Below are 26,681 nucleotides of genomic sequence, written 5' to 3' on the forward strand. Positions count from 1 at the left end.
AATCTGGCTACTTACATGATCAGTTGGGTGGATGCCTTCACTGAGTTTTTCAACAAAATGTTCCATTACTTCATCATTGGGAAGTTGAACTCCCATGTTTGTTCTTAATTGTACATCCCTCACTAGAGACCAACAAAATGACTTCTTCAAACACGCATTTCATCTGCTGGAGTTGATTTTAGAATAACTGGAAACATTTGCCAAAAATGTCCATTACATGTAAGTAATGCAGCTCCTATTACTTCCAGATTACCTCGGAGATCTACAACATTCTACAATCTTTTGGAAGATTCTGACATTTCTGAACATTCTCCAATGTACCAGAACGAATATTCTGGCCAGTCTCTGCCACTTCGGCACTTGACTTCAAGCTACTTCACTGTCTTCTCATAAGAAGTCATCCGGCGTGATGCCCTCTTTTGATACCTATATCTTCAAACCCAACCCTTGCAGTTCCAAACCAAACCTTTTCATGGACAGGGGATGTAGGGCTACCATATCACATAACCCCGTGAAGCTGCAGGAGTGTGTGGTTGAGTTGTAGCAGCATGCACAGGAAAGCCACATTAACACTTATTACGTCACTGTGAACAAATGTCCTCTTTAAACACACATAGCTTCTTGATAACTAACGCCACAGTTCCAAAATAAAACCTCCTTCAAGGATGGGGAATGCATCATTACCACACCATATAACCCTCTGGGGTCAGTGAAATTCACTTGCAGAATTTTGGTATCACACACACACACACACACAAACCTACTTTTATTATACAGGGTGTCCCATTTATCTTGACCACCCTAAATAACTGTTTGTCCAGATGCAAATTACAAAATGTTTCAAGCAAATGTTCTTTAGCTGTCAGTGGGACATCAATCAGCAAGATTGTCTTCATTGTAGCTTTGTTTTTTACAAAGATGGGAAGAGCGGTATGACTTTTTAAAATGGCACACTGTATTTTTTATTTGGTAATTCATTTCCTCTCCTAAAGACCTATTCAAAAATGTATTACAGTGTACCATTCACTGAAACACAACCTTATTAATTACAAAACACAACACTGACTTTGAGCCCAGGATCACAAACTCGTCCACTTGCTGGAGTTGTAAGAAAACAAATGAAAACCAAGTAAAAATACAACACAAAATTGACTTTGACTCTCCTGTATCATTGTCCAGGAGTAGAACATTCAAAGGTACTCAAAGTGATGACCCCAGACACCGATACACTGGTGCACTCATTGAATGAAAGAATTATTTACTGCTTCCAGTGTTGCCTGGCTGAAGATAATTACAAGCAAGCTCGATACATTCCTGCATGTCCTCTGAAGTTATTGGAATATCGCGTTAGACAACATCTTTAATGCATCCCCAAATAAAAAAGTCCAGAGGATTTAAATCATGATACCTAGCAGGCCAAGCTGCTGTTCCTCCTCGACCAATCCATCTGGCATGATACCTTTGGTTCAGAACACAACATGCATGCCAGGCATCATGTCCTGGACATCAATCATGTTGATACCACACAAGCATTCTGGTTCTTAGCAGCATTTCATCCAGAAGTGTAGGAAGAATTCGTATGAGGAACTTGGCATACGTTGTGCCGTTTAGACTGCCATCGACGAAATAAGGACCAATAATTGATGTTAAATCTCCATTGATGCTTATGTTCTTCCTGTCTAAGCCATCGTGAGTTGTCGCTGGACCAATAATGCATGTTCCTTATATTTACATGTCCTTTGTTTGAGAAGGAACATTCATCGGTAAATAGAACATTGGAGGAGAAGTTTGGGTTGGCGAGGATTTGCTACTGTGTCCACTGACAGAACTGTACATAATTCTGGAAATCGTATCCATGCAATTCTTGATGTAGGTGTAAATGGCAAGGATGTAAGAATACGATGTACACTGGTTTTAGGATTGCCAATCTCGTGTTCAAGCTGTCGTGTGCTCACATGTGGATTCATAGCAGTGGAAATGAGAATAGTAACATCGGCAGCTTCGTCTGTGAGAATGCCATGACAATTGAGTTGTCGTGGGTCAAAACTTCCCATTTCCTGAAACGTCGCAACAAGACGAGAAAACATCTGTCAGGAAGGTGGGTTCTTGTAAGGATATCGCTCTCTGTGCAGTTCCGCTGCCTGCATAGCATTTCTCCTACCTTCAACAACAACAACAATAAAAGAAAAGCTACGTTGATGCAGTTTGTAGGAACGATAGTCTTTACTGTATGCCTACTCTACACAACAGTATTTAAAAGGACTAAACTACTGTACCAAGTGTACATGTACATAAGCAAACAGTATTGCAATTACTGTTCTGCTAACTTACATTCCCCATAGATTAGCAGCATTTCTACCTTCTCTTCATTGGTGTTCATTCTACTCACACAGCTATTCAATTGACGATGGTTGACAGAATGACAGGTGTGCATTCTACTTATGTTTACATTTGTCCTCTGTCAATGTCAGCATGTGGATGTGTTCCATTACCCCGAATACCTGCACTAAGTACTGGGAACATCAACGTCAATGCTGTGTTATGTAATTAATAACGTCGTGTTAAAGTGAATGGTGCACTGTGATACATCTTTGAATCGGTCTTAAGGAGATGAAATTAATTACCGAATAAAAAATACAGTGTGCCATTTAAAAGAGTCATACTGCTGTTCATATCTTTGTAAAAAAACAAAGCTACAATGAAGGCAATCATGCTGATTGATGTCCCCCTGACAGCTAAAGAAGATTTGCTTGAAACATTTTGTAATTTGCATCTGGACAAACAGTTATTTAGGTTGGTCAAGATAAATGGGACACCCTGTATACACTGATTAATTCTTTACATCACTGGCTAGGTGGGCACAGATTTTTATGGCAGAGTATCTCTCTCTCTTTTCTGTGGCACACTGTGACAAAGGGGGTGTGCAATCACTTGGTTTTTCATGTCCTCCATGCTGAAGGAAATCCCGAGAACCTGAATTGGGGTAGATACCACCATTAGCTTCATCTACCATGCGCAACAGCATATCAAGGACACGATGTTATTTATTACCACAGTTTACAACAGCAAAGGGATGGGCTAAGGAGCAGTAAACAACAGGTTAGCAGTCATACCATCTAGCATCACCACCTCATTTTAAGGTAAAGAAACAACTGCTCCACATAGTTAACTCTTCTCGGACAAACATTAGCAAGGGCACACGAACACAGCCATCAGATGTTCCAAGTATTGAAAAATGTCATCTAGACTGGAAAGTTGAAGTATGCACAGTTATAGGCTGATGGCAATGGTACGAGCATGTCTAAGTGACATAGACAAAACATGTCACTTATTAATCAGTACCAATTAGGCAGATGGTGGAATTAATTCCTTGTCGAGGATGTTTCCACAGTATGAAATGGGGCTCATGACACGCGTGCCACTGCCTGTCACCAGTGAAAGATACAGCAACTTACTGTCAAATTGTATGCTCCTGTTGGCTTGTCTGCAGCAACACAATACACGATTTCACCGTTCACAAATTGTGTCAATGATTCCAGGAACATTCTACACACATGAGGATGATTGTGTGAACCTACCAGTCACCTGAGCAGAGTACTCCTGCACATGCGCAATACCATGAGAGCTAGGTGCCTTTATTTCCAAAGGTTCTGCAAATTTGGTCAGTAGTTGTGTGTCTCTAATACCAGAGTGGGGATGCTGGATCTTGGCTTACACCTTCATATTTCCAAATATGCTTCACCGATATATGATTTCATACCTTTTCATATTCCATTATATTATAATTTTAACTATGCTAATGGTAGGCAAGTTTCCAACTGTGGCAGTGTGTGTGTGTGTGTGTGTGAGTGAGGGGTGGGGGAGATCATGTGTGTGGAGGAGGTGCATGGGTGCATGTGTGTGCATCACACTTATTATCTGCAAAGCAGTACTGTGGCAGTAAGAAACACTTAGCGGGTGATTGAGGGCGTCACGGTGACCAAAAGGCCCGTGTACGTGGGCAATCGGGTAAGGGGGGCCCGAGTACGTGGGCAGACGGGGAATGGGGGGCCCCGAGTACGTGGGCAGACGGGGAATGGGGGGCCCCGAGTACGTGGGCAGACGGGTAAGGGGGGCCCCGAGTACGTGGGCAGACGGGTAAGGGGGGCCCCGAGTACGTGGGCAGACGGGTAAGGGGGGCCCCGAGTACGTGGGCAGACGGGTAAGGGGGGCCCCGAGTACGTGGGCAGACGGGTAAGGGGGGGCCCCGAGTACGTGGGCAGACGGGTAAGGGGGGGCCCCGAGTACGTGGGCAGACGGGTAAGGGGGGGGGGGGGGCGAGTACCTGGGCAGAGGGTTGAGGGTGCCCGAGTACGAGGGGCAGAGGGTTGAGGGGGCCCGAGTACGAGGGGCAGAGGGTTGATGGGGCCCGAGTACCCGGTCAGAGGGGTGAGGGGGCCCGGGCACGCGGTCAGAGGGGTGAGGGGGCCCGGGCACGCGGTCAGAGGGGTGAGGGGGCCCGGGCACGCGGTCAGAGGGGTGAGGGGGCCCGGGCACGCGGTCAGAGGGGTGAGGGGGCCCGGGCACGCGGTCAGAGGGGTGAGGGGGCCCGGGCACGCGGTCAGAGGGGTGAGGGGGCCCGGGCACGCGGTCAGAGGGGTGAGGGGGCCCGGGCACGCGGTCAGAGGGGTGAGGGGGCCCGGGCACGCGGTCAGAGGGGTGAGGGGGCCCGGGCACGCGGTCAGAGGGGTGAGGGGGCCCGGGCACGCGGTCAGAGGGGTGAGGGGGCCCGGGCACGCGGTCAGAGGGGTGAGGGGGCCCGGGCACGCGGTCAGAGGGGTGAGGGGGCCCGGGCACGCGGTCAGAGGGGTGAGGGGGCCCGGGCACGCGGTCAGAGGGGTGAGGGGGCCCGGGCACGCGGTCAGAGGGGTGAGGGGGCCCGGGTACGCGGTCAGAGGGGTGAGGGGGCCCGGGTACGCGGTCAGAGGGGTGAGGGGGCCCGGGTACGCGGTCAGAGGGGTGAGGGGGCCCGGGTACGCGGTCAGAGGGGTGAGGGGGCCCGGGTACGCGGTCAGAGGGGTGAGGGGGCCCGGGTACGCGGTCAGAGGGGTGAGGGGGCCCGGGTACGCGGTCAGAGGGGTGAGGGGGCCCGGGTACGCGGGCAGAGGGGTAAGGGGGCCCGGGTACGCGGGCAGAGGGGTAAGGGGGCCCGGGTACGCGGGCAGAGGGGTAAGGGGGCCCGAGTACGTGGGCAGAGGGGTAAGGGGGCCCGAGTACGTGGGCAGAGGGGTAAGGGGGCCCGAGTACGTGGGCAGAGGAGTAAGGGGGGCCCGAGTACTTGGGCAGAGGGGTAAGGGGGCCCGAGTATGAACAGAATTAAGGGAGAGATGTTCAGAGAAATGGGAGAGAAGGAGATGGGCAGAAAAAAAGGGGGAAGAGGATATGTTGTCGATATTTGTAGTGAGATGCATACATGGATGATGCCTTGGATAAAAACCCAGTTTTTCATATAATTATTTACCAAATTTAAAATTGTGTTATAATTGCTCATTAAGGCGTATAATATTCCATTAATGAGTTATCACAATAATTTAAGCATTACAATTAGTAACTCTGTCTTGAGGCTGTTGTAGCTCATGGTGCACAAATTAGCTTGATTATATTTGTCCAATATTTGAAAATAAGGGCATTTTATTACTTCCATCAAAATTCCACATAACTAGAAACTAATCGAAACCCTATCTCGCTGCAAACTCTTGCAAAATAATTAATGGAACATTTTTTTATTACTTACTATATTTAGGCTATTCATGCACTGAAACTTCACTATCAAGTATGAAGTTTGAATTTATTACTTCCTTACTTCTAACTCTATTCACAATGTAATTTGTAGGCTTTATCGACATTTATCACTGAATACACTTGCATAATTTCATCCCTGTATGTCACAGTTCAGGAGATATTGACATCATAAACATTGAGATGCTTGAAAAACTAGCTCTTCCTAAAACAAGAGCTGTTTTATATATGAGAGTTTGATTCTCTATGGAACTGGGGTTTGGGGTGGGGGGTTAATGGAATGTTCAAGAAGGTAAGAAAATATTTTTGTTTAAGAAGAGTGACATGGCACAAATTGCAGAGTATGTGAGCAGTCCACATCAAAGCTACAGCTTTGGGGACGTTGATATGGTGCACAAATGGATGACATTAAAAAAGGTGAAGTTAAATATTCCTCAGAACTGCTTGTGCCCTTGAAAACTGTGAGAGATCTGCCATGGGTTAACAGCCGTGTTATCAAGTTGCTCAAGTGTGTGGGATCCATGCCATATAGGATTAACAGGGGCTATGAGTGTACACAGAGAAGGACAACACAAATGATCACAGCTTTGTTTGTTTCATGGGAGAGTGTTACAGTGATGCTGAAGAAACTGAACTGGTAGACTCTTGAAGATACATGTAAACTATCCCGAGACAATCTACTAACAAAGTTTCAAGAAATGGCTTAAAATGATGACTAAGAATATACTACAAACCCCTACATACTGCTCACATATGGATTGTGAGGACAAGATTAGAATAATTACAGCACACACACACACACACACACACACACACACACACACACACACACACACACAGGCATTCAAACAACCATTCTTCCCGCACTCCGCATGAATGGAATGAGCAGAAACGCTAGTAACTTGTACCATGAGACGTACCCTCTGCCATGCAATTCGGCACAGATGTAGGTATAGGAAACAAAGACAGCTACAGAACAGGTTTTATTGACATCAAAATCTTGGTGATAAACAAAAGATGAACAAATCCAAAATGGTCACTGGCAGGAGAGGGGGGGGGGGGGCTTCTTCTTCTTCTTCTTTTTTTTTTTTTTTTTTTTTTTTTTTTTTTTTTTTTTTTTTTTTTTTTGAAAAGGGGGGGGGAGGAGGAGGAGGAGAGGGGGATGGAGAGAGAGGGGGGGAGGGGGGAGAGAGGGGGGAGGGGGGGTAGAGAGAGAGAGAGAGAGAGAGAGAGAGAGAGAGAGAGAGAGTTAAGCTGAAATACTAAATTTGTTCTTCCAAAAGTTTTCCACTGCAGAAGATCATAATAAAGGTCCTCCTTTCAATTTTTCCATGAATGCCAAGATGGCTGATATCAAGATATTGGATTGTGGAATAGGAAAACAACTAGTATCACTCAACAGTGGACCTCATGAGAAAAGGCCACAACGTAAAAATCTGATAAATTAAGGCTCATAGTGAGGATTTTTGACAATTGTCCTTCACAAACACAATTCACAAAGGAACAGAGACACTGGAATGGATAACGGTATCAGAAGTACCTTTTGCCATGCACCATGAGATGGCTTGTAGAGTGTAGATGCAAATGTAGGTATACATCAAATTATTCATTTCACTTCAGTGAATCTAATTCAATAGATCTTGAAACCAGTTGCAAAATAAAGGCTCAATGACTGTGGCTTAAAGTAGAGTACTGTAACTTAAGAGTGTCACAGAAGTGACTCTTCACTTATGGATCACCACCATTTAGGCAACAATGTTAAGAAATTGAGTTCAACATTGCAAATTTAGTTACCTTTTCCTCTTAGCCCTGTGACTGCTGCAGACACACTTGCAACATGCCAAACTGATGCTACGTCACAGTCACCTAATGCATCAAGGCTTCTCCCTGGTGGGAGATACCCCAGTAGCCTGCCTCTCACTGTGCTGAAAGCTTCACGAGTTTTTTATAATATGTTTCCTTCTGCCACTATAAGGTTTGTTACACCAAGAGGAAAATTTCCGTAGACATAAAAGTTAGTTTTTGACTTTGAGAGCTGTCTACAAATTAAAAGCTGTCACAACCCTGCAGAAATTTAATAAAGGCTATTCCTTCACTAGTTTCTGATGCAATTCTGGTAACACATTCCAACTGTTTCATGTCACTTTCTACACAGATCAGGAGTTCAGTATTCCTTCACAGCTACAAGTCAATAACACCTACTGCACTGTTTGTATTCTTTGCTCTAATAAATACAGAAATAAACAAATTTGATCTTACTTCAGCAGAAATTTTTGGATCACACACTATCGGTTACTTTCCATTCTTGTGCATATTAAATTTTTCATTGCAGCTGAGGAGTCATCAATTATACAGTTATCTTCTATGTTATTTGCGTAGTTAAAAGCATCCTGCTACTTCATAGGTTGACAAAATGTACTGATCATTTGTGACAGGTCTCACATATTGGGATTTGCTGTGAATCACTTTAAAAAAAAAAAAAAAACATTTTAATTTCACTATTACTGTAGCATTAGAGTTATCTGGTAGCTTCGTGAACAATTTTTTGCTGACTAATCAAATGCCCAATCAGTGAAGGAAGGCAGATTACCATCTGTAAAAAATACACTATGTAAACAGTACACCTAAGGAAGAGCTATCATCCTGTTAGGAAATTTGGGAATGCATTTCATTAATTTCCAATAACTTGTTCATCATAAATCTAGTGTAACATGGGTTATTTGTGAGAATGATCTATGACTAAAAGTCAACCGTATTGGAAGAAGAACAATCACAGGTAACTTACACCACATCAAACTGATGGATCTGCCAAGCAGTGTTCCCTACTCATGGTGTTTACAGCCACGATGCTGCACACAAACAGAGGAAATGCAGCAAATGGACTTCCTAGTTCCCCATCACGCAGTTAACAGTATTTCATAATTTTCAAAATTAGGTCTACACATTTCAATGTATTCATCCTTTCCTGTGTGTTTTCTGCACAATTCATCTACAGATAGCCACAAAGGACGAGATGTGCACGAGCCTGAATGGTTTATGAAAATGTACTAACATGGAACATTTTATGTGCAATAAAATCTCTGAGACAATGGAAATCAAGATTTATGAATACTTCCGTTGATATATGAGTAGTTCAATATACTAAACAGATAACCATTTCTTATTTTTGTATACCTGACACAATGTATGCTGTACTTTTATTTCTATGTATTTCACATATGAAACAGGACACCATGGCACTTTAAACCTCTAATCTTTGTATTTGTTGGCATAGTATCTTCTGTCAAAAATAACCAGAAGAATGTCACAATGCATGTATCATTCTGTAGTTGACTGTATCCTGAAGACGAATCATCAAATGTTGTGGTTAAGTGGACAAAAATCATTTTCTTTCCAATCAAATTCGTCATTAAACCAATTTCTTCCCAAGTGTTTCACTCTCACTATCAGATTCCTCAGATTCAGATGAACAAATAACCGCATCTCTTGTTGAAACATTTGTTAGTTGTTACTTGTTACACCTGCTTTAAGAATTGGTGGAGGAGTATCACTTATGTCGGCATCAAATAATTTGTCATCGTTGTCACTTTTCATATGTCCAAGACTACAATGCCAATCATGATGAACAGTAAGATGTAAATTTAAATTTAAAGTGACAAAATGAGAACACAATAGACAAAATACTCAAACACAATTTTTGCAATCTGAATTATGAAATGCTCCAGAGATAAGAGCCAGAAAATCTACTGTACACTTAAACTTGTCAACAGCAAGCATGCATCTGAGCAGAGGTGTGATTATTCTAATCGTCATCACTCAGAGGGCTTGGAGAGCCAAGTGAACTTGTCTAATTGCTAAAGGAAAACCCAGAGGCTGCACTTAAATTTGTCAATAGCACGTGGGGAACAGAGGATAATGACCAGTTAACCCACCAACAGAAGTCAATAGGTTAACAATCAAAGGTTATTCTTCAAAGTAAATAATGGATTTCAATCTTTTGACACTTCTACAGGTTTTCTCTTTGCATTAATGTCACACTGCATTGAAGGGAAACCATAAAAGTTCTCCAAAATATGACAAATGTCTTTTGAAACTTTAGCAAAAAAGTAAATTTCTGTTGTGATTAAAATAAGTCAGTGTTTGACTTTTCAGTATGGGAGAGAATAAGAGAAGCAACTGGTGGTCTCATCTGGTTTTTCCACATATTCAGTGCTCATTTTCTTCTTTCACTTTAAGCACTGTAGACAACCACGACTTGCAGAACTGCCAGCATTCTGCACTGGAAATTTGATCAATCCATACTGTCAATATACAAAGTTGTGTGTGAAACGCAAAACTAAAATATTATGCTCCAAAAAGGCCAACGTAAGATACAGATGGTAAACTGCATAGTGTCCTTTACTTTTTCAACTCTTTGCTAGCTATGGATTCTCAAGTTGCTGCAAGTAACACAGAAATAAAACGAGTAGTATCACCACTCACCGAACATGGTAAACATCTGCTACACCATTAATTGTCCGAGATGCCTCCTTACATACAGTAATGAATGATCCCAACTTCTTGTACTGTGTCAATACAACGAAGAGCTTGTTTCTGAAACAAAATTTTTTTAGTCATTTTAATTCTATTAATCTTGTTTCTGTCTACATATTTTTCAGACAAGACATAAATTCAGCTACAAACCAATCCATGACAACCAAGTAAAATCACATTCTTACACATGTAAAAAATACAATTTACAGTCAACAAACTAATTGTTAAACATCTGCATACCACAAAAACTTCAAACATTTGACATTTCCTGTTTGTCTCAGTAGAGCAGTGCTTACTGTGGCTGCTATTGCAAACTGATCAATGAACGAAATATGTTTCTTTTATCCCAACATTTAATGTTGTGTCTGCTGAAATTATGGCTGTGAAAGTATCATCACAGAAGATTCACAAATGTAATACTAACAAAATGATATTAAGTCTGAAGCAAACCAAAATGTTCAAAAAGGGAGATGTGTTCTGAACTTTATTTGGGGTCACTGAGACATGCTATTTCACAAAACAGAAATCAACCACAAATAAGAAAATTGTTTGAAAATTTGTGGTCAGCTGCTCCAGCATCTAAGCAATTCTAAAACACAATCCATTCACAGGCATTTATATAAGCAGTTATAATCACATCAAAATATGTTAACTAATGAAGGGATAGGTTGATAGGACACATGCCGAGGCATCAAGGAATAATTAGTTTGGTTACTGAGGAAAGGGGGTGAGGGGGTAAAAATTTTAAAGTAAAATCAAGGTATGAATATAGTAAGCTGGTTTAAATGGATGTAGGGTGCAGTTGTTATGCTGAAATGAAGGTGGTTGCATAGGATTGAATAGCATATCAATTTTCTGCATTTGCTAAGGAGTAACATCAAGAATTATGTTGCATGAATTATACATGCTGTTTAGACACTCAAAGCATACAGCAAATATAAATCCCAAGAAGTTACACTTTCACCTGCAATATTCTACAATCAGCACCACAACATGAGAGAGCTGAAAAGAAAACATGTGCCTAAGCTTATTCTCTGGTTGGTTCCTGCTATGGCAGCTGTCCATACACGATTAGCAATCAATTATTTTGTTATTCTGAACGAGGTAAAGTTTGGCACATCACAAAGAGCTTTATATTTCATCTCTATAACCACTATGTTAGGCTAATTCAAGACATTCATTACAAAATGGTGGGTCCCTACCTAAGAACTGTGTTTGGATTTCTTGCCATTCGTGTATGGAGCACGGAAAGAATCTATGTTAAATGTCTCTGTGCACTTTCAATTAAAATAATCTTGTTCACATGATCCCTACATGAGAGACACATAGGTATATTCCTAGATTCAGGATTGAAAGCTGGTTCTTGAAACTTCATAAGTAGGCTTTCTTGGGATAATTTACGTTTCTCTTCAAGAGTCTGCCAGTGCAGTTTCTTCAGCATCTCTGTAAGACACTCCCATGGGTCAAACAAACCTTTGACCATTTGTGCTGCCCTTCTCTCCAGTTTCCCCTGCTAGTCCGATTTGGTATGGGTCCCACACACTTGACCAATACTCTAGAATGGGTCAAATGAATGATTTGTAAACTATCTCCTTTGTAGACTGATTGCATTTTCCTAGTATTCTACCAATGCACCAATGTCTGCTGTCTGCTTTACCCACATTGTTCCACCTCACATCCCTACTAACTGTTACACCCATGTATTTATATGATTTTCCAGATTCCAGCTGTGACTCACTAATAATATTATTTAGAGGATTTTTCATTTCATAACATGCACAGTTTAATGTTTTTGAACATTTAACCCCACAACCACCAAGCACAGGCCAAAACTGCCCGTAAAAAGGCACATTTTGCCAAGCATGGACAAACATTGCCTTTACATTTTTCTTTTATTAAATTTCAGTTGGCAACCTCAAATGTGAGTTTTACAGTGTCTTGTTGAGAGTCTAATTGTTGAGTCTCATTTTCATTGTGGATTACTACCCATTATTATTAGCAACTAGTTTGTTTGTGTGCCCATTCTCCGCAGCAAGCACAGAAATATTTGCTTTGTAAATAAAAAAAATGCCTTCTCCTGCCGCATCGTGTTTTATTCTCCCAGGTGTGTTTTGTCTTTTTTCACTTTAAGGTATCATCTTTGAGATTTAACCAAACAAGATGGGATACACAATGAACTAAAAGTAGTTACATTTTGAAGTTCAAAGTTGATCAAATGTCTATGTTGGCAACAGAAGACTGACAGTGCACCAGAACATCTAGGACAAACAAAATTAAAAGTGGGAAGAAAAACGTTTGTAACATAAAAGCATGCTTATGTTCTGTAAATAGAGCACTAGAGCAACCTCCAGCATGTGATCAGATGAGAGGAAATGAAGATGCCAACTAAAAACACAAAAAACTGTTGTAAGTAACCACATATTTACATAAAAAGCGAGAGGTGAACTGTTTTATAATCGACAAATAATACGTAACAAAAGAAAAGTGTCCCACTTATGACGCCTTAAAGTGGGGAAAAAACACGGCGAAGAGCATCTGGGAGAGGAAAAAAATACAGTGCAGCCAGAGAAGGCATTTTTTTATTTACAAAGCAAATATTATTATTAGCAGTTTGTCAAGACAGAGCAAACATTTTCCTTGTAAAGTAGATTTTCTGAAATGTGTTTAGAGACTTCAACGATGCAGAACTTCTTGCAGAACTTTTACCAGGCTACGAATTATCAGATGTCAGTAACTTTGAGTTGGATCACACAGACATAGAAGCGAATAATGAAGTAGTGGAAGATGAAGAAGAAACAAGCCATGTAGGTAATGCTACAAACAAATATGTTACAAGTTCTGGTAGAGTGTATCTTGCAGAAGCTCCAAGGCATTGTAAAAGGGATTTTGCCAACACAGTCTGTGAAAATCAGGGAATAACTACTGCTGGGAAAGTAACAAGTATACGTGAGTCATTCAAGAAATTTTTCACTCCTGAAATAGTACAGAAAATTGTTGACCATGCAAATGAAGAAGCTGAAAGAAAACAATTACCCCCTGCTAGTATTTCTGAAATACACTCATGCTCATAAATTAAGGATAATGCTGATACATGGTGAAACAATGCTCTGGTGGGCGGTTTGCGGGTTTAAATCACCTCGTTGTATGACCATGCGGTGCATTTGACCTGCGGTCGTTGCACGGTGGCACTGGCAGCAGTCCACATACGCAGAGATATGTTGGTGCATGTCAGAGTACGGTGCAGCGAGTAAGTGTGCAGACATTTTCAGACCTGCTAATGGTGAATGTGTGTTGAAAATGGCTCAAGGAACACGTATTGATGACGTTATGAGGGGCAGAATAATAGGGTGACTGGAGGCTGTGTGCCACAAAGTGTGATCTCAAGATTATGGCAACAATTCCAGCAGACCAGGAAATGTGTCCAGGTGCTACAGTATGGGAAATCCACAGTGTAAAACACCACAAGAAGACCGATATCTCACCATCAGTGCCTGCAGACGGCCACAGGAGAGCACGTAAAGCCTAGAGTCAAGAACTCGCTACATGGTCATTGAAACAGTGGTCCCAGGTTATGTTCATGGACACATCCAGGTATAGTCTGAACAGTGATTCTACTGGGTTTTCATCTGGTGTGAACCAGGAACTAGATACCACCCCTTAATGTCCTTGAAAGGGACCTATATGGAGGTCGTGGTTTGCTGGTGTGGGGTGACATTATGATTGGAGCACATACACCCCTGCATGTCTTTGACAGAGGAACTGTAACAGGTCAGGTGTATCAGGATGTCATTTTGCCGCCTTTTCAAGGGTGCAATGGGTCCCACCTTCCTCCTGATGGATGATAATGTAGGTCCCCACCGAGCTGCCATCATGGAGGAGTACCTTGAAACAGAAGATATCAGGCGAATGGAGTGGCCTGCCTGTTCTCCAGACCTAAACCCCATCGAGCACATCTGGGATGCTCTCTGTCAACGTATCACTGCACATCTTCAAACCCCTAGGACACTTCAGGAGCTCCGACAGGCACTGGTGCAAGACTGGGAGGCTATACCCCAGCAGCTGCTCAACCACCTGATCCAGAGTATGCCAATCCGTTGTGCGGCCTGTGTACATGTGCATAGTGATCGTATCCCGTATTGATGTCGGGGAAACTGTGGAGTTTTGTAGAACATGTGTTTCGGGACCGTTTTCTCAACTTATCACAAATACCGTGGACTTACAGATCCATGTCGTGTGTGTTCCCTATGTGCCTATGCTGTTAGCACCAGTTTTGCGTAGTGCCATGTTGTGTGGCACCACATTCTGCAATTATCCTTAATTTATGAGCATGAGCGTATATGCTTTGATAAGAATTTTAATTCTAATGGGAACTAACCAGGACACCAATACTTCTTTAGCTAACTTATGATTAAATTTGTTGGGAAGAGCCAAATAAAGAGGAACTATGTGTAAGCCAAGAGCATATCAGCTACTGAAAATTCTTCGCTTTGATGATAAAGGCATCAGGGCAGAAAGACATATAAGAAACAAATTTTCACCACTGTGTGAATTATTTGAAGAATTGAATGGAATATTCGCAAGGTACTTCAGAAGTGGACTTCACAATACAATTGATGAAATACTATGTCTTTACAGATGTCGTCGTCCTTTCACAGTTTTCCTTAAAGACAAACCTGGAAAATATGGTATACTTGGTAGAAATCTTAGAAGTATAACTGAACGATACATAGTAAAAACGGAAGTGCATACTGGAAAAGTAGATCTACCTGTGAATGAGGTCCTCTTGAGATTGTGAAGAGACTGGTGGAGCCAATAAAGAATACAGGCTACAATATCACAACTGACTGTTTCTACACTTCTGTGGAATTGGACATTCAGTACAAAGATTACAAACTTAAAATGTTTGGGACGCTCAAATCCAACAGAAAACACACAACGCAATAACTTAGGATGGGAGTAGACAGAGAGCCACTTTCCTCCAAATTTGCATTCACAGATCCGTCTATTAAGAAGCCTTAATAACAACTGTCTCTTACATCACAAAGGAAAACTAAAAAAAATCTGTTGATGCTGCATAACATTGTGAAGCGGGAGCAGACATTGATACACCAAAAAAGAAAACCCACATTAAACCATAATATAAGTCCACTAAGGGAGGAGTGGATGCCATAGATCAAATGACTAGGACAAAAACGAGCATGAGAAGTTGGCCACTTCCAATGATCTACAGCCTACTTGATATAGCTGCAGTAAACTCATACACACTGTTCAAGATGAATGTGGCTAAAAGAATGAAGGGAAATCAAACACTAGAAAACTGTATATCCAAGAATTAGGCTTTGAACTTTTGAAACTATATGTAGAAGAGTGATCCGAGGACTTAAAAGGACTCTGGCCGCCTATTTTTTGCGCAATGGGAGATACCCTTGGAAAGAAACTAGAGGTAACCAAAACTGCTGCATATGAGGAACTAACTAGGAAAGCAAGATGCTAAATATGCTTGAAGAATGCAAATAACCAGAGCGCCAGAGACAACATCACGAAAAACAAGTTAACATGTGCAGGTAAATTTCATCTGTAAATGACAGTATTCTCTCCAAGTGAAGACTGTTTTTCGAAAGTTTTCAACGTACCATACCCTATACTTGTGCAAGTGTTTTGTTTCTGTTTTTGAAACTTTCCTTCAAGGAGAAAACTGTATTATTCAGTACGTAGATCAAAGATGCATAGAAGCTTTGGAAAGCCTGACTATTCGAGTACAGACTTTATGTTTCTAGTTTATACAAACTTTCATTGTCCAATATATCTCCACTGTTGTTAAATTCACCATACATGTTCAAAAAATTCTGTTTTTAGTTATGTTGTCATTATTTCCTGTTAAACTGGTTTCACATTGGAAACACAATTACTTAAAATAAATACATATTAATAGGATTTACAGCTTATTGTAACACAGGCAAAATTTGCCCTTGGCTGGTGCTCCTTGCAACCTAATATATGTTAGTACTCCTAGGGTTAAAACAAGCTGCCAGTCATTGCACTGCTTTGAAATCTTATCAAGGTCTGACTGATTATTTGTACAGCTTCATTCAAATGTACATCACTGTAGACAACTGCACCACCTGCAAAAAGTCTGAGCTACTATCAATATTGTCCACAAAATCATTAACACACAACATGCACACCAAGGGACCCAACACACTTCCTTGGGGTACACCCAATGTTACTTCTACATCTGTCGATGACTCTTCATCCACGACAACGTGTCCTCCCCAACAAGAAATCTTCAATCCAGTCACATATTTTGTCTGATACACCATACTATTGTACTTTCAATAATAAGCGTGGATGTGGTATTAACTCAAACGCTTTTTGGAAATCAAGAAATACTGCATCACCTGCTTGCTTGATCCATGGCTTTCAGGATGTCATGTGAGGAAAGTGAAAGTTGGGTTTCACAGGATCTACATTTCCGAAATCCATGCTCATTGGCTGGGAGGAGGTTATTCTTTTTGAGATACTTTATTACGTTGGAGCTCAAAATATGTTCCAAGATTCTAAAACAAATGGATGTGAAGGAATTGGATGGTAGTTTCTGCTAATCTTCTTGTAGACATATGTGAACTGAGCTTTCTTACAACTACTGCGCACAGTTTATTGTTTGAGGGATCTATGATAGACCATAGTTAACAGAGTGGCTAAATCAACTGTGAATTGGGTACAGAATTTAATAGGAATTCCATTGGACCCTGGAGCTTTGTTCAATTTTAACAGTTTTAGCTGTTTCTCAATGCCACAGACACTATTTGGTTCACTCCTCTTTTCAGTGGTACGAGAATTAAGCTGGGGCAAAACTCCTGGGTTTTCCTTTTGTAGAGGAATATTTAGAAAGAGGGTTAAGATTTCAGCCTTTGCTTTGCTACTCTTAATTGCAGTTCCAGTCTTGTCCGTGAGTGACTGGACACTAAATTTGGTGCCACTAACAGCCTTTACATATGACCAGAATTTCTTTGGGTTTTGTGAAAGATCATTTGACAACAATCCGTGACGGTAGTCACTGGATGCTTCACACATTGCTCTCTTCATTGCCAAATGTTTTTCATTCAGTATCTTTCTATCTATAGCACCATACTTTGTTTCATACCTATTATGCAGTAGTCTGAGTTTCTCTAGAAGTTTCTCTATGGTGATTGTATACCATGGAGTACCTCTCCCATTATGAATTGTTCTACTGGGAACCTATCCATCCAGGGTATAGTGAACTATTCTTTTACACTTGAGCCATAGCTTGTCTACATGCTACTGACCAGGGGGAAAAAGCTTCAAGTTTCTCATTTAGGTATGACACTATTATCTGTCTAGTCTGCTGAACATGTAAATCTTCCTGCTTGTTTTCGCTGCCCTTTGTGTTTTGGTATTCATTAAGTGGGTCTGTGAGCTAATGCTTGCTGAAATGCTCATTACCAACTAAAATGTGTCTTTTTCAGAAGTGATAAATTTAACCCAGGTGAGCAAAAGCTACGTTTGTTTGGTATGAGAAAACCAAATGAAGAACACATTTGTTGACACTTTCTCTGGCAGATTGGTTGAATCTGCATGTGCAACAACCTCATTGGCTAACTTCAATGCTAATTAAATTGGAAATGGTGCAATACATTCACTTTTTTTCTTAATAATTATTTCTCAGCACAGCCTATCCTGCAGTACCATTACAAGCTTTCCAGACTATACCGCCTGTAAGGGCAGTAAATTCTGTAACTTGGATTTTAATTTAAAACTGTTTTACAGACCAGTACAGTACAAGTATGGCACAATAACCAGCCACAGCACAGTCGTGATTTCTCATTAAAGATACTGTGGTAGGCATTCAGTGCATTTTGGTAAGACCTGCATCTGCAAACATTGCATTTGTGTACCATTTAGGGATGAGTGGATTTCCCTAAGTAAAGAAGAGATGATTTACTGAGGACGACACACAGGTCCACTTGTATATCGCACAGCGTTTCTGGAGTGCTCTAAAGCACTATATGATGATTATGGAAACTTTTTCCAATGTTAGGATGTAAATAAATGTGAGAGGTCTACCTGGAGGCACTTTCAAATACCGGAGAGAAGTAGTTTGAAGCGAATAAGCCTTTGGTGTCAGCTTAATAAATGAGTTAGACTAACTGTCAAATTGGCTCCAGAAATTTGCGAATATTGGAGATTGATATTAGTTTGCAATTTTTTAGTCTCGTCAGTGATGCAGCAGAGCAGTAAGTCATGAGCAAATTACACCAAAAATCTGTTTACAGTATACACTGTTTGCTAAGAAACAAATTAAATGGAATCATAAATGTTGGTAATCATTAAGAAAAATGGAATGTTTATTTTATATATAAACACTGATATCACTTTCCATTACCTAAGAGGACCTATGTGATGGCGTAATACGTACTTGAAATGAGGGAAAACTGCATCTAAATCCAATGCTGACTATATTTTTACAAATTTTGTTACAAATTACAAAAAAATCTGAATACCCAATGAAAGCTAAACCAAAGAATATTTCTAACAGTGCAACAACGAGAAGAATCAATCCTATGCAAAGCAGCAGAACCAATGAGAGTGGCCATTACCGCAAAAACGTTTGTCAATTGGCAACCACAGTGGCAATCAGTTACATAGCTTGAAAGATGAGCAATGTTCTGATTTTGTTTGCAATTGGAGATTTCGTACAGCTGATGATGACCCCTTGTAGAGTGCAGAAAACAGGTTTTGTAAGCCTGCAAGATGTGCAGTGAAATTGATCATTCTCAAGTTTTTTATTTCCCTAAGAAACATATGGTCCATAAAATGACAGAATTTACATGTCAAATGCACAGACTTAGCTTGAAATAAATTACAATTGCTTTCACAGGTGAGTACTGCAGAGGGGGCCATGCAGCCTTTTATCTAAATGTAGGGAATCTTTTAATGACAGCCCTGAGTTTTGTCTTAGAAACAATGACTTGCTGGAGAACATTTTGGCCACTGGAAGAAAACTGGTCACGTTTGATTGAAGTGAACAGATTATTTACATTTAGGTGATTTTCTTTACGAAAGATCACTATGTGCTTCATTTCGGCTGTAATTAAAAAAAAAAAAAAATGTTTTGAGGGTTCTGGCTTTATAAAAACAAGTTCTTGTGTTTCCCTCTTTACCCATATATGTATCACTTATGTCACACGATTATCACTGAGTTTTGCTTATTTTATTATCTGCTGAATACCTCTACCACAAACAACAAAAAAGCAGATTCCAAACTATGGTAATATTAAAACACAGAAGCATTGCTGTGAACATACAACTGATAAAAATGTGCTGTTAAGTAAATTAATGGGTAACCCACTGATGACGATTTAACATAAGTGAGAACTGTATGAGTAAAGAGATAAAAACAACAAACATATTTTGCACAAAGAAGGACCCAGAAAATATATTTATTTAATAGACACTTTATTTGTGTAAGCTCATGAAGTTTACGTTTAAGGCTGTTTTGACTCCCAGACTTTATAATTATTCTCTGATGATACTTCCTTCAGAAGTTGCAGGGATCAGTAGGGAGGTTGTGTGGAGGCCATCTGTGATACTGCCTTGCTCCATATGAGGCCTGAAGTACACTTACAGTGTACCCGACTCTTCCATTGGCTGTTGCTGTTGGCAGTTTGTTATCATTAGTCATAGCCAATCTGGTGGTAGGATACAATAGGTAGCAAAGGAGAATCGCTCAATATTATGATCTTGGTTCTCACAAATATTTTACTGTTTTTTGAGTGTTGTTGTTGTTGTGGTCCTCAGTCCCGAGACTAGTTTGATGCAGCTCTCCATGCTACTCTATCCTGTGCAAGTTTCTTCATCTCCCAGTACCTACTGCAACCTACGTCCTTCTGAATCTGCTTAGTGTATTCATCTCTTGGTCTCCCTCTACGATTTTTACCCTCCACGCTGCCCTCCAATGCTAAATTTGTGATCCCTTGATGCCTCAAAATATGTCCTACCAACCGATCCCTTCTTCTAGTCAAGTTGTACCACAAACTTCTCTTCTCCCCAATCCTATTCAATACCTCCTCATTAGTTACGTGATCTACCCACCATATCTTCAGCATTCTTCTGTAGCACCACATTTCGAAAGCTTCTATTCTCTTCTTGTCCAAACTGGTTATCGTCCATGTTTCACTTCCATACATGGCTACACTCCATACAAATACTTTCAGAAACGACTTCCTTACACTTAAATCTATACTCGATGTTAACAAATTTCTCTTCTTCAGAAACGATTTCCTTGCCATTGCCAGTCTACATTTTATATCCTCTCTACTTCGACCATCATCAGTTATTTTACTCCCTAAATAGCAAAACTCCTTTACTACTTTAAGTGTCTCATTTCCTAATCTAATCCCCTCAGCATCACCCGATTTAATTTGACTACATTCCATTATCCTCGTTTTGCTTTTGTTGATGTTCATCTTATATCTTCCTTTCAAGACACCATCCATTCCGTTCAACTGCTCTTCCAAGACCTTTGCTGTTTCTGACAGAATTACAATGTCATCGGCGAACCTCAAAGTTTTTACTTCTTCTCCATGAATTTTAATACCTACTCCAAATTTTTCTTTTGTTTCCTTTACTGCTTGCTCAATATACAGATAAAATAACATCGGGGAGAGGCCACAACCCTGTCTCACTCCTTTCCCAACCACTGCTTCCCTTTCATGCCCCTCGACTCTTATAACTGCCATCTGGTTTCTGTACAAATTGTAAATAGCCTTTTGCTCCCTGTATTTTACCCCTGCCACCTTCAGAATTTGAAAGAGAGTATTCCAGTTAACGTTGTCAAAAGCTTTCTCTAAGTCTACAAATGCTAGAAACGTAGGTTTGCCTTTTCTTAATCTTTCTTCTAAGATAAGTCGTAAGGTCAGTATTGCCTCACGTGTTCCAACATTTCTACGGAATCCAAACTGATCTTTGCCAAGGTCCGCTTCTACCAGTTTTTCCATTCGTCTGTAAAGAATTCGTGTTAGTATTTTGCAGCTGTGACTTATTAAACTGATAGTTCGGTAATTTTCACATCTGTCAACACCTGCTTTCTTTGGGATTGGAATTATTATATTCTTCTTGAAGTCTGTGGGTATTTCGCCTGTCTCATACATCTTGCTCACCAGATGGTAGAGTTTTGTCATGACTGGTTCTCCCAAGGCCATCAGTAGTTCTAATGGAATGTTGTCTACTCCCGGGGCCTTGTTTCGACTCAGGTCTTTCAGTGCTCTGTCAAACTCTTCACGCGGTATATTATCTCCCATTTCATCTTCATCTACATCCTCTTCCATTTCCGTAATATTGTCCTCAAGTACATCGCCCTTGTATAGACCCTCTATATACTCCTTCCACCTTTCTGCTTTCCCCTCTTTGCTTAGAACTGGGTTTCCATCTGAGCTCTTGATATTCATACAAGTGGTTCTCTTCTCTCCAAAGGTCTCTTTAATTTTCCTGTAGGCAGTATCTATCTTACCCCTAGTGAGACAAGCCTCTACATCCTTACTTTTGTCCTCTAGCCATCCCTGCTTAGCCATTTTGCACTTCCTGTCGATCTCATTTTTGAGACGTTTGTATTCCTTTTTGCCTGCTTCATTTACTGCATTTTTATATTTTCTCCTTTCATCAATTAAATTCAATATTTCTTCTGTTACCCAAGGATTTCTATTAGCCCTCGTCTTTTTTCCTACTTGATCCTCTGCTGCCTTCACTACTTCATCCCTCAAAGCTACCCATTCTTCTTCTACTGTATTTCTTTCCCCCATTCCTGTCAATTGTTCCCTTATGCTCTCCCTGAAACTCTGTACAACCTCTGGTTCTTTCAGTTTATCCAGGTCCCATATCCTTAAATTCCCACCTTTTTGCAGTTTCTTCAGTTTCAATCTCCAGTTCATAACCAATAGATTGTGGTCAGAATCCACATCTGCCCCTGGAAATGTCTTACAATTTAAAACCTGGTTCCTAAATCTCTGTCTTACCATTACATAATCAATCTGATACCTTCTAGTATCGCCAGGATTCTTCCATGTATACAACCTTCTTTTATGTTTCTTGAACCAAGTGTTAGCTATGATTAAGTTATGCTCTGTGCAAAATTCTACCAAACGGCTTCCTCTTTCATTTCTCTCCCCCAATCCATATTCATCCACTATGTTTCCTCCTCTCCCTTTTCCTACTCTCGAATTCCAGTCACCCATGACTATTAAATTTTCGTCTCCCTTCACTACCTGAATAATTTCTTTTATCTCATCATACATTTCTTCAATTTCTTCATCAACTGCAGAGCTAGTTGGCATATAAACTTGTACTACTGTAGTAGGCATGTGCTTCGTGTCTATCTTGGCCACAATAATGTGTTCACTATGCTGTTGGTAGTAGCTTACCCGCACTCCTATTTTTTTATTCATTATTAAACCTACTCCTGCATTACCCCTATTTGATTTTGTATTTATAAATCTGTAATCATCTGACCAAAAGTCTTGTTCCTCCTGCCACCGAACTTCACTAATTCCCACTATATCTAACTTTAACCTATCCATTTCCCTTTTTAAATTTTCTAACCTACCTGCCCGATTAAGGGATCTGACATTCCACGCTCCGATCCGTAGAACCCCAGTTTTCTTTCTCCTGATAACGACGTCCTCTTGAGTAGTTCCCGCCCGGAGATCCGAATGGGGGACTATTTTACCTCCGGAATATTTTACCCAAGAGGATGCCATCATCATTTATCCATACAGTAAAGCTGCATGTCCTCCGGAAAAATTACGGCTGTAGTTTCCCCTTGCTTTCAGCCGTTCGCAGTACCAGCACAGCAAGGCCGTTTTGGTTAGTGTTACAAGGCCAGATTAGTCAATCATCCAGACTGTTGCCCCTGCAACTACTGAAAAGGCTGCTGCCCCTCTTCAGGAACCACATGTTTGTCTGGCCTCTCAACAGATACCCCTCCGTGAAAGAAAGAAAATTATGGCTGAGTATCATGTGCTGCCCACATCCCATTCCTGAGTCACTGTGTTGACTTCTCATCTTTAACTGTGCTATTACCACCGGCAGCATGCAACAGAATAGCTAGGTAACCATATCGGGTATTTTTAACAAAATTTACATACTCTATTTGTCTTATGACCCATATGAGTCTTTTCCTTTCTAGCTGTGTGCTTATTCTTCCTCTGCATTTTACAAGCCTATTACCACATGTAATTCAAAAAGTGGTTTAAGTTAGTCATATACAGTGCAATTTCTTTATTATTTGATAAAATACAGCAAATTTCACTTTTAGTTAGACTTGGTCCTTGTCATGTGCTTTTTCCTGTGCATTTTCGTATGGGAATATCTGTTCAGGACAAGCATGCTGTTCTGAGCTAATTCTACTAAAAAGACCTCTAATTTCTGTCACCATAAGTGAAGTTTCAACACAAGAATCTTTCTTCAGCATTTATAGTGGGATTTGCTACATGTTTCTGTACTTCTACATGAAAATTTTTTATCTCTTAAAGGTGGACATGTTGGTATGAGAATTATTACATGGAATAACTTCAGTTTATTTATTTGACCCCCCCCCCCCCCCCCCATGAACCATGGACCTTGCCGTTGGTGGGAAAACTTGCGTGCCTCAGCGATACAGATAGCCGTACCGTAGGTACAACCACAACGGAGGGGTATCTGTTGAGAGGCCAGACAAACGTGTGGTTCCTGAAGAGGGGCAGCAGCCTTTTCAGTAGTTGCAAGGGCAACAGTCTGGATGATTGACTGATCTGGCCTTGTAACAATAACCAAAACGGCCTTGCTGTGCTGGTACTGCGAACGGCTGAAAGCAAGGGGAAACTACAGCCGTAATTTTTCCCGAGGGCATGCAGCTTTACTGTATGATTAAATGATGATGGCGTCCTCTTGGGTAAAATATTCCGGAGGTAAAATAGTCCCCCATTCGGATCTCCGGGTGGGGACTACTCAAGAGGATGTCGTTATCAGGAGAAAGAAAACTGGCGTTCTACGGATCAGAGCGTGGAATGTCAGGTCCCTTAATCGGGCAGGTAGGTTAGAAAATTTGAAAAGGGAAATGGATAGGTTAAAGTTACATATAGTGGGAATTAGTGAAGTTCGGTGGCAGGAGGAACAAGACTTCTGGTCAGGTAACTACAGGGTTATAAGCACAAAGTCAAATAGGAACGCGGCTAAGCTACTACAAACAGCTTAGTGAACGCATTATTGTGACCAAGATAGATACGAAGCCCACACCTACTACAGTAGTACAAGTTTATATGCCAACTAGCTCTGCAGATGATGAAGAAATTGAAGAAATGTATGATGAAATAAAAGAAATTATTCAGATAGTGAAGGGAGACAAAAATTTAATAGTCATTGGTGACTTGAATTCGAGTGTAGGAAAAGGGAGGGAAGGAAACATAGGTGAATATGGATTGGGGCTAAGAAATGAAAGAGGAAGCCGCCTGGTAGAATTTTGCACATAGCACAACTTAATCATAGCTAACACTTGGTTCAAGAATCATGATAGAAGGTTGTATACATGGAAGAACCCTGGAGATACTAAAAGGTATCAGATAGATTATATAATGGTAAGACAGAGATTTAGGAACCAGGTTTTAAACTGTAAGACATTTCCAGGGGCAGATGTGGACTCTGACCACAATCTATTGGTTATGACCTGTAGATTAAAACTGAAGAAACTGCAAAAAGGTGGGAATATAAGGAGATGGGACCTGGATAAACTGAAAGAACCAGAGGTTGTACAGAGTTTCAGGGAGAGCATAAGGGAACAATTGACAGGAATGGGGGAAAGAAATACAGTAGAAGAAGAATGGGTAGCTTTGAGGGATGAAGTAGTGAAGGCAGCAGAGGATCAAGTAGGAAAAAAGACGAGGGCTAGTAGAAATCCTTGGGTAACTGAAGAAATATTCAATTTAATTGATGAAAGGAGAAAATATAAAAATGCAGTAAATGAAGCAGGCAAAAAGGAATACAAACGTCTCAAAAATGAGATCGACAGGAAGTGCAAAATGGCTAAGCAGGGATGGCTAGAGGACAAATGTAAGAATGTAGAAGCTTATCTCACTAGGGGGTAAGATAGATACGGCCTACAGGAAAATTAAAGAGACCTTTGGAGATAAGAGAACCACTTGTATGAACATCAAGAGCTCAGATGGAAACCCAGTTCTAAGCAAAGAAGGGAAAGCAGAAAGGTGGAAGGAGTATATAGAGGGTTTACACAAGGGCGATGTACTTGAGGACAATATTATGGAAATGGAAGAGAATGTAGATGAAGATGAAATGGGACATACGATACTGCGTGAAGAGTTTGACAGAGCACTGAAAGACCTGAGTCGAAACAAGGCTCCCGGAGTAGACAACATTCCATTGGAACTACTGACGGCCTTGGGAGAGCCAGTCCTGACAGAACTCTACCATCTGGTGAGCAAGATGTATGAAACAGGCGAAATACCCTCAGACTTCAAGAAGAATATAATAATTCCAATCCCAAAGAAAGCAGGTGTTGACAGATGTGAAAATTACCGAACTATCAGTTTAATAAGTCACAGCTGCAAAATACTAACACGAATTCTTTATAGACGAATGGAAAAACTAGTAGAAGCGGACCTCGGGGAAGATCAGTTTGGATTCCGTAGAAATACTGGAACACGTGAGGCAATACTGACCTTACGACTTATCTTAGAAGAAAGATTAAGAAAAGGCAAACCTACATTTCTAGCATTTGTAGACTTAGAGAAAGCTTTTGACAATGTTGACTGGAATACTCTCTTTCAAATTCTAAAGGTGGCAGGGGTAAAATACAGGGAGCAAAAGGCTATTTACAATTTGTACAGAAACCAGATGGCAGTTATAAGAGTCGAGGGACATGAAAGGAAAGCAGTGGTTGGGAAGGGAGTAAGACAGGGTTGTAGCCTCTCCCCAATGTTATTCAATCTGTATATTGAGCAAGCAGTAAAGGAAACAAAAGAAAAATTTGGAGTAGGTATTAAAATCCATGGAGAAGAAATAAAAACTTTGAGGTTCGCCGATGACATTGTAATTCTGTCAGAGACAGCAAAGGACTTGGAAGAGCAGTTGAACGGAATGGATGGTGTCTTGAAGGGAAGATATAAGATGAACATCAACAAAAGCAAAACGAGGATAATGGATTGTAGTCGAATTAAGTCGGGTGATGTTGAGGGTATTAGATTAGGAAATGAGACACTTGAAGTAGTAAAGGAGTTTTGCTATTTGGGGAGCAAAATAACTGATGATGGTCGAAGTAGAGAGGATATAAAATGTAGACTGGCAATGGCAAGGAAATCGTTTCT

The 26,681-nt window shown here is 40.8% G+C and overlaps 1 long non-coding RNA gene across 1 annotated transcript in view; it reads right to left on the minus strand.

Moving 5' to 3' along the window:
- The window catches only part of LOC126262546 (uncharacterized), a 55,325-nt gene that overhangs the window by 11,695 nt on the left and 16,949 nt on the right, over positions 1-26,681 (minus strand). Inside the window, exon 3 of the long non-coding RNA XR_007546739.1 lies at positions 10,261-10,371. This is a non-coding gene — a long non-coding RNA (uncharacterized LOC126262546). The remainder of the gene's footprint in view (positions 1-10,260; positions 10,372-26,681) is intronic.

This window comes from Schistocerca nitens, chromosome 6, assembly GCF_023898315.1.
Source record: "Schistocerca nitens isolate TAMUIC-IGC-003100 chromosome 6, iqSchNite1.1, whole genome shotgun sequence".
Lineage (NCBI taxonomy): Eukaryota > Metazoa > Arthropoda > Insecta > Orthoptera > Acrididae > Schistocerca > Schistocerca nitens.